The following is a 10,316-nucleotide window of genomic DNA, read 5'->3' on the forward strand; positions in this document are numbered from 1 at the left end:
TGAAAACAATTTGATATTGACAGAACAAATATCAAATGATCATTTCAGAAATACATTGTGCTTCAAGTGCAAAGACTTTTCTAACAATTAACAGTTGTTTTCTGAGCTAGTTCTGATTGGTCAGGTTTTATTGTCTGTTTCTTGCTTTTGTTCTATGGATAGTTCAGTGGTATCTTTTTTTTAGGATATGGTGTGCGTTATTCAAAGGGATCTTTTTATGTAATTTTGAAATGATATACATTTGATATTTGATAGTAATTGACCGATTCAATCCACAAAAAAACATTCTTATAACATTCATATCTCCAAACACGAGTTGATTATATAGGGAATCACTGAAGCATGAAGTGCCCCCCCCCCCTTTTTTTTATGTCAGTCAGAGGGGCCCCCTTATAAAAAGTTCTGGATCTGCCACTGATTAAACATGTTTGTGAGTGCTCAACCAACAATGGACTAACCTGTGACAATAAGAATAAACTTAAAAATATGGTTCTATTGGCTTTACTCCATAGATTGGTACGAGGCACATAAATCACAACGAACATAGAAAGTAGACACAAAGAAATAAATCATGTTTTTATGCCCCATTCATTGGCATTATGTTTTCTGGTCTGTCTGTCCGTTATTTTTGTACGTTCGTACGTCTGTCCGTCCCACTTCAGGTTAAAGTGTTTGGTCGAGGTAGTTTTTGATGAACTTGAAGTCCAATCAACTTGAAACTAAGTACTCATGTTCCCTATATGATTTCTAATTTTAATGTTTAATGAGAGATTTTCTTCCCTTTTCACGGTCCACTGAATATAGAAAATGATAGTGTGAATGGGTGGGGCATCCGTGTAGTGTTGACACATTCTTGTTTTAACTGAAGTATCATTAATATTCACAGACTAATTGAGTTTCGTGGGGTGGAACCAGGGTTTTCACATGAAGCTCGATTTTTAAGCAAGACAAAATTTTGTTTTTTTACATCATTCATATCCTATTTGCCAAAAATAAATCAAGAATATTTTTTTTGTAACTGAATATATAAGTCAGATTATTTGTTTAAAAATTACAGATTAGCTTTGGGCTTGTCCTTAAGGATTGAGACTGAAAATGGCAATTGCATCAGACTTTTAAAGTAAGTTTTAATAATTGCATAGATTTTTTAATTTCTGAACTCAATTCATGTAAAATGGGAGTAATATTTTTTACCTGTCTGTCCTGTTCGTCAGCCTGGTTCTTGCCATTGCAACTCCTCTAAAACCACAATTTCATAAAACAAGGTAGTATGTACACAATACTATGTTGTTGTTCATATAAAGAAGAAATTATGGTTCAATTTTTTTTCCTAGGGGTTACGTTATGCCCCTCTGAACTTAAATTAAGGCCTATACTGCTGTAACAGTTGCACTACAAGTCCTTTGAAACTGCACAACAGAATTTCATGGATCTTTAAAGTTAATGAGGACAGTATGGCATATCCACAAGAAATGTTTATCAGTTGACTTTTTTCTATCAATACAAGCACAACAGATTTCTTTAACAAGTATATCTATAGTGCTTGGATTGACCTGTAAAAGGAATATTTCATACAAGTATACTGCTTTTATTATTTGTTTATAGGCTGATGTAAGGACTGGTTCCATGGTGTTGAAAGTAAGAATTGACGATCTGATACTGCAAACATATTGGTAGATATACCTAAATTTTTATCCCCCACATAACACATAATATCTCGGACAAGTTCTATGATGGTGAACGATCAACTTTTTTTAATATAATTATGGCCTATGGAAATATTACATAAGTGCAACGAGTGGGACATTGGAACTATATTCTTTTATTTTAATCTAAAAGTGTTTGGATGTCAATTAAATAACGATTCGGGTATCGTAAAGATTGCATTACATGGAGATATTCAGCTCCAGAGGTAAGAGGGTACATAATTGTCCAAGATAGTAGAGATTATACTGTCAAGTTTTGAAACAGAAATTGTTTTGGGGGTACGATTGCTTTCTAGCAATCTGTAGACTTATACCATTGGCTCAGGGCCATGCCCTCACGTCAACCATTTTATTCTAAACATTAAGGAACATCTCAGATTCTTATGATTGTCTTGCTTGAAAAGGTAAAAAAAACCAAAGGGGTGGAACTTAAACAACTTTCCTATAATGTTCTTTTCATAATCTTCATGTTTGATATTTCCCTTGACTTATATGCATGTTTTTAACAACACGGAAAGTCAGAATTGAGCAGTATTTATATTTAGTGTTTTTATAAATTTAGAAACACGTCAGAAGGAATTCCCCAGTTTTGATAAAAATGCAAGAGTTCTCTGAATTCTGAAAAATCTATTTCTGTCATAAAAACTGATGGAGTTTTTCTTATATGTCACCGTTATGAACTGCTATTTGATATTGTACTTCCATAAAGAAATAGAGAACCTTTAACATTTAATATACGTTCTTGCTTCAGGGTTTGTTTAGGTAATTATGTGCATGTGTATAGTTTTCTTGACTTCAAGGGGTATTAGATTGAATGGTTGCTCTGGATTCCCCACTCAACCTGTGAACAGTATATCCAAGGATTTGTATAGTAAGATCCTTGGTATATCTAAATAATATATATGTTCCTGACTCAACTGATTCTAAAACAATACAACACATCGAGAAAAATTAACTTGTTCTATCGATAAACGTCGTATTATATTAAAAACCATCGCAATTTAAACCATGGAATGTGTACAGAAATAAGTCATGACCATTGACCCAAAGGAAATTAAATATTTAAAGAGTTATGAATGGGGTTCCTCCTAGAATTAACGTAGGAAAATAGGTGATAAGATACCAAGTGAAATACGTTCTCTCACTCTGAGTCTCAGTGACTGCTGTGGAAAGTAAATTTGGAAGTGATAGTACAAAAATAAAACACAAGTACATTGTTCATACTGTTACACTTGTATCTGGGATTAGTTATTTTGTAACTATTCAGATTACGTTAATTATATTTTACATGTGCAGTTGAATTAGTTTTAAAAATAATAATATACAGCTACATGTATACATGTGTCAATACAAACAATGGCAATCCTATACCTCAGAGCAATCTGCTCTTTGATTGACTTTTTTTAATTTATCAGGATTTAAACTAAATATCCACTGGATTTCTTGAGTAGTTATGAAACACAAACTTAAATGTTGAACAAAGTACCAATTTTCTATCAACCAACTTTCTATCATTTAATATCCACAGAAATCCATGTTTTCCTTAATCACAATGTAAATCATTTAATCCACTGTCGATTTTTGAAGAGTTTACAGCTAATTTCCTACTGCTTGTAGAGTAAAACGTTGGTTGGCTTGCTTGCTTTGTTTGTATAATTGTTTATTCAAGCTTTGTAATTAAGATTGACATCTCCAAACAATATATATGACATAGTTAAACCTGTATATATCATATTTAAATTCAATTGGACATTTTCCCAATATAATTGTACACTATACAAACAAAGCAAGCAAACTAACCAAAGTCTTCATCTGCATGCATTAGGAAATTAGCTGTATATAACTGATTCAACTTTGTATTACAGGTTAGCATCACAGCTTGTCCTGTTGGATACTGGCCGGAGTAGAATTTGGATCTTTTTGAGGTGAGAAAATATTTATTTGTCCACATACAAGAGGGTGGTAATGGGGGTACTTTTATAACCAATAATCGTAAAAATTCTTACTGAATGACGCCGACTGTAAAATTTGGAGCATGCAACAAAATGTAAAGTTTTAGACAATGAAAAAAAATCAAACAAATATTGAAGAATCAAGTTAGGCCACACCAATTTAATTTCTTGTTCTACGGATTTTTGGACTCCAAAATTTGGTGCGAGCGAGCGATTTGAAAATTTTAATAAAAAAATATTTAATTTGCAAATTTTTGAGGCGAAGCTTGTAAAGTAAAGGCGAGCGATTATATTTTTTGTAAACATAAAATGTATGTTTTGACAATAATAAAACTTGATTTATAACTTGTACTTTGACATTTTTTATACGACCGCAAATTTTGAAAAAATTTTCGTCGTATATTGCTATCACGTTGGCGTCTGCGTCGTCGTCGTCGTCGTCGTCGTCGTCCGGCGTCCGAATACTTTTAGTTTTCGCACTCTAACTTTAGTAAAAGTGAATAGAAATCTATGAAATTTTAACACAAGGTTTATGACCATAAAAGGAAGGTTGGTATTGATTTTGGGAGTTTTGGTCCCAACATTTTAGGAATAAGGGGCCAAAAAGGGCCCAAATAAGCATTTTCTTGGTTTTCGCACCATAACTTTAGTTTAAGTTAATAGAAATCTATGAAATTTTGACACAAGGTTTATGACCGCAAAAGAAAGATTGGGATTGATTTTGGGAGTTTTGGTTTCAATAGTTTAGGAATAAGGGGCCAATAAAGGGCCCAAATAAGCATTTTTCTTGGTTTTTGCACAATAACCTTAGGTTAAGTAAATGGAAATCTATGAAATTTAAACACAATGTTTATGACCACAAAAGGAAGGTTGGTATTTATTTTGGGAGTTTAGGACCCAACAGATTAGGAATTAGGGGCCAAAAAGGGACCCAAATAAGCATTTTTCTTGGTTTTCGCACTATAATGTTAGTATAAGTAAATACAAATCTATGAAATTTAAACACAAGGCTTATGACCATAAAAGGAAGGTTGGTATTGATTTTGGGAGTTTTGGTCCCAACAGTTTAGGAAAAAGGGGCCCAAAGGGTCCAAAATTAAACTTTGTTTGATTTCATCAAAATTGAATAATTGGGGTTCTTTGATATGCCGAATCTAATTGTATATGTAGATTCTCAACTTTTGGTCCCGTTTTCAAATTGGTCTACATTAAGGTCCAAAGGGTCCAAAATTAAACTTAGTTTGATTTTGACAAAAAATGAATCGGTTGGGTTCTTTGATATGTTGAATCTAAAAATGTACTTAGATTCTTGATTATTGAAGTTTTTTTGGTCCAGTTTTCAAATTGGTCTACATTAAGGTCCAAAGGGTCCAAAATTAAACTTTGTTTGATTTCATCAAAAATTGAATCCTTGGGGTTCTTTGATATGCCAAATCTAACTGTGTATGTAGATTCTTCATTTTTGATCCTGTTTTCAAATTTCAAATTCTCCATTAAAGTCCAAAGGGTCCAAAATTAAACTAAGTTTGATTTTAACAAAAATTGAATTCTTGGGCCTCTTTGATATGCTGAATCTAAACATGTACTTAGATTTTTGATTATGGGCCCAGTTTTCAAGTTGGTCCAAATCAGGATCTAAAATTATTATATTAAGTATTGTGCAATAGCAAGTCTTTTCAATTGCACAGTATTGTGCAATGGCAAGAAATATCTAATTGCACAATATTGTGAAATAGCAAATTTTTTTTTAATTAGAGTTATCTTTCTTTGTCCAGAATAGTAAGCAAGAAATATCCTATTTGTGCAATAGCAAGAATTTTTTTTAATTGGAGTTATCTTTCTTTGTCCAGAATCAACTTAAATCTTTGTTATATACAATATACAATGTATATACACTTTTTACTACCAACTGATAAATTTAAATAATCTTTACCATTCAGTGATAACAAGCAGTTTTTTTACATCTTAATATTTTATGATGTATTTAAATGAGTAGTTATTGTTGCAAACTCCATTAGAAATTTGAATTGATATCAGTTTTGAAAAAGGGAAACGGGGATGTGAAAAAAAAGGGGGGGGGTTAAATTTTTCTCATTTCAGATTTCATAAATAAAAATAAAATTTCTTCAAACATTTTTTTGAGAGGATTAATATTCAACAGCATAGTGATTTGCTCAAAGGCAAAAAAAACCTTTTAAGTTCATTAGACCACATTCATTCTGTGTCAGAAACCTATGCTGTGTCAACTATTTAATTTTAGATTTAAAAAGTTTGAAGAAGAAATCTTTAATTGATTTGTAAAATCTTGGCATTTGTTTTGTGTAAAAAAAAACCATGTAATGTCAAAAATTTGATCACAATCCAAATTCAGAGCTGTATCATGCTTGAATGTTTTGTCCATACTTGCCCCAACTGTTCAGGGTTCGACCTCTGCGGTCGTATAAAGCTGCGCCCTGCGGAGCACCTGGTTAATTTCTGAAGTATTTTTTCCCTGTTCACCAAGAAATAATTAAATCTGGTCTATGTATGTGTGACTGACAATGAGACAATTCTCCATCCAAGTCATAATCAGTTTGGGGGCAACCCCTTAATGTTATAAATATCCCTTTTACATGTTTTATGAGGGATCAATATAAGTTATAATATATTTGTTTGCACAAAAGGGCTCATATTTTCTCAAAGAACAATATATCTGTCTAGTATTAAATGGTCAAAACATGTCCAAGAATTTTGTAATATTCCTGGACTTTAACCATGTTACCATGTTAAATTAACACATTTACTTTGTTAAATTAACACATTTACTTTAACAGTTTAATATTATTCAAAATAAGTGGACCCCTCTTTTAGAAAAAGTTGTTTAAAATAGGATGTAACTGTCCTCTTTTTGAGTACAAAATTCTAATTTTTCAAAGGTTTTGTATAGAAGAACTATACAAATCCTTGGTATTTTTATTTTCTTTTCTACATCAGTAAAATGACCCCTTGTCTGAGGGAGGGTTGTTCTCAACCTGACAAAAACAAGTACAGGTCAAAGTACGGCCTTTTAAAACAGGGCTTTGATACAGACCAAAAAGCAAGCTATAAAGGATCCCAAAATTATTAGCATACACAATTCGAACAGGAAAACCAACAAACTAATTTATATATCCAAACAGGAAAATACCAATGAACAACATCAACAAACGATAACTGCTGAACGACAGGCCCCTGAATCAATCAGGACAGGTGCATAAACATGCAGCGGCTATAGATAGTTTTGTTTTGCCAGCATACAATATAATTGCATTTGAAGGCAAATCCTTCAGAAGTTCTTTGTACTTTATTTTAACAATGAACATTTTTTGATAGGGAATATAAGTAAGGGGGAAAGAAACCAATGTTGATATCTTTTTATAATATTTACAAAAAAAACGGTGCGGGAAATAGACACGATTACATTTCCGGATGCGGGAAACGGGAATATAAAAAAAAATCTGTTTTGAAAAAAATAGGTGCGGGGGGGTCCGTCGAACAAGGAATCAAATTAGTGTGGCCTTATAATTTTTTTCCAAAAAAATAACTGTAACAATCATTATTTGAGACCTCTGACAAATCACCAGAAGGATATTTTTATCAATCAATTTGATGCTAACAGTAGCTGATAATGACCGTTTGACGCCTGATGGTAAAGGGCATTACTACCCTTCTACAAATTTAATTAATTGATGTAATGTTATGGACAGTTTAAATTTCTATAAATCTTTATTATTTGCAATTATATTTCATCTTTATATTTTCTACTGCAGCCTTTATAGATGTAAATCAGATGTTTTTAATGCTCTAAACAGTTCAGAAGGTTTATAGTCCTTTTTATCTACTTTCTCTTATACCATTTTTAAACTTTTACATGATAACCATGAACTGAATCATAAAAAGAACTGTTGTTTTTATCATATTAAAGAACTGTGAATACTTGAAAAGGGGAGATAACCTCACATTTATTTGCAATGAAATGGCAAGTGCTGTCGCATAGATAAGATGTCTTAATTATATTTTTCTTCTTATTCAGTATTGTATTTCTTTCAATACAAATTTCCAAAGAATTCATTTCTTCATTCAATATAAGGAGAAAACAAAGTAAATGTCATAAAACTAGAACCAATTACCAATGAAAGATTATCGAAATACCGATATTCTGAATAATTTTATCATGTACATTGTATGTAAATTTTTCAAATTTTCAGCTTTATAGCTTCTGCTCTTGTCTGACACTCAATAAATAATTAATTTAATATTGGTAATAGTGATGTTAACACCTTGAAATCAAAATTAGATTATTGAATCAAATGGCTTTCATTCTATGACAAGTTTAGCTACACAATCTCTATTGCAATAATTTTTGGTAAATCAATAAATTTGAATAGAAAACAAGTATTTTTATATACAACAAATTCTGTCTATTTAAAAGAAAAATTAACACTCAAATATTTAAACATTACCGAATTCATATATTTTAGCATTACTTAAAATTACTATGGATTGTCAAGAAATGAAATATTATTTTATTTCTTTTACAGGTGCGTTTCTACTGCTGCCTTGTGTGGTCAATCCAATGGACAATAACAATCATGCAGACAAGATATAATAAAATCCTTAAATGATAATTCTGAAAGCCAAACGATTCATTTCTTTATGCTGTTATTTTTTCTATTTACTGTAAATTAACAAATTTTTGTTTTAATGCTGTTATTTGTTTGGCTCAAATGTACTATACAGATATCTAGTCCCGGCTTTATATATGTATTCCTTTGCAAAACTTATATTTATACTTCTCATTTTATAATTATTATTGTTGACAATTTGATGAAATGGAAAATTATAATTGTAATGGTTGACAATTTGATAGAATAAAATAGTCTTTTTCGGTTGAATGGTAGACAGGTCAACAGATTGACAAGTCAACAGATGCATATATTAAAATAATCTCTTCCTTTTTATCTAACGAGTAACAAAATACAGGGCACTTAATTGCACATTAATAGAGCATTTCCTTTACCCTGTCTGTCACACTCACTATCATCCTTTACTTAACCATAACCCTTACCCTCAAACTCACTATCATCCTTTACTTAACCCTAACCCTTACCCTTTAAGGATGTTTGCTTGTCATATTTTGGAATTTTGTCAGATTTTCAGAATTCTCTGGTTTTATCCATTTGAATGCCTTACAAAAATTTGCCCATTGACCCCAATTTTTCTTTTTATAAATCTTTTACATGGGTAATTATAAGCTATCTATTGAAGTCTTATAAAATCCTTGTTATTTTTTATTAGTTTTTGGGCACTTAAACTTGTCAATGATAAAGCATGGAAAAGTCAAGAAAGATTATTTTCCCGCCAAAATTTCAATGGCTAATATCTCAAAAATAAGCACATTGACCTATTTTTTTATTTTTTTTTTGCTCTTTTGGTTCCTTTTATAATGCTCTAAAAAGCTTGTTATTTTGAAACTTGGTAGCAAACCTCCTTAATCTAACCCTTAACCATAATCCTTACCCTAGCTGCCCTTGATACCCTAACCTTACCACTCACCCTGGAAAATTGTCCACCTATGTAGGTAGACAATTATTTGTAAAAGTTAATTTGTCCATCTGTCAACCAACAATTTTGTTATGATAAATTGTTGAGCTGTGAATGTAGACAATTTTTTAAAGTTAAATTGTCGTCATGTGAATTTAAACATTTTTTCAAGGTTCTACTGTCAACTTGACGACTTTATCACATATTTAAGGTGGTACCTAACACCTTGACTAAAATAAATTTGGCTTGTTGAATATTCATAAAATTCTGACAAAATATTTACTTTGACCCTTTGACAAAAATTTCAAAATTTCAAAAACCTTTAACCAATCACTTTCTCAATAAAATTTGGTTGGATATATAGCAGTTTAAAAAAAAAATTGATCATTGAGAAGCTTAATATTTTCTTAATTTTGCAATGTAATTAAAATGTTTAGCTGATTTTACAGAGTTATCTCCCTGTAGTGTTAGGTACCACCTTAACAAAAGAAGATAGTCTGCAAGGAACTACATATCCGTATACTACAGTTAATCCAAATATTTTCCAATGACTGAAAATCATATTTTTGATACATTTTTTTTAATAAAAATTGCTATACCAGGATAGATTTCACTCAAATAAAATTATATTGTAAATTTTGATAGCATGATTTATTTTGAACATGTCCTTAAATAACAACAATTATGTATTTTGTTTGTCCAATGTTTAGCATTACCAAGCAATAAATACTTGGAAATTTTGTTTGAATTTACAGTATAAATATGTTTTCATTAATTATTTTGCTTTATAATAAATAAATTGTATAATAATTGTTATTTGAGAAGTGCCTGTTTTACAAATATAAAAAAGATGTGGTATGATTGCCAATGAGACAACTGTCCACAAGAGACCAGAATGACACAGACATTAACAACTATAGGTCATCGTATGGCCTTCAACAATGAGCAAAGCCCATACCAAAGCATCCTTGAGACTTTCATCAGTTTACAGACATCATTATTTGCATGTTGGCACAATGGAACAGGGCGTGTCTAATGAAGGTTACTACGCTTGTTATGGATTGCCTTATTTTTAAAAAAAAATCCATGTTGCCAC

At 31.1% G+C, this 10,316-nt stretch overlaps 1 long non-coding RNA gene across 2 annotated transcripts; it reads left to right on the forward strand.

Annotated features, from left to right (window-relative positions):
* The first annotated feature begins 215 nt into the window (after nucleotides 1-215).
* On the forward strand, nucleotides 216-10,030 carry LOC139519410 (uncharacterized). Of its 2 annotated transcripts, XR_011663585.1 has the most exons (4): nucleotides 216-1,120; nucleotides 1,606-1,673; nucleotides 3,572-3,631; nucleotides 8,218-10,030. It is a non-coding gene; the product is annotated as an uncharacterized lncRNA (long non-coding RNA). The 2 variants fall into 2 exon arrangements; XR_011663584.1 differs by lacking the exon at nucleotides 216-1,120 and having other exon boundaries at nucleotides 1,209-1,673.
* The last annotated feature ends 286 nt before the right edge of the window (nucleotides 10,031-10,316 follow it).

Source organism: Mytilus edulis, chromosome 4 (genome assembly GCF_963676685.1).
Source record: "Mytilus edulis chromosome 4, xbMytEdul2.2, whole genome shotgun sequence".
NCBI classification, from domain to species: Eukaryota; Metazoa; Mollusca; class Bivalvia; order Mytilida; family Mytilidae; genus Mytilus; species Mytilus edulis.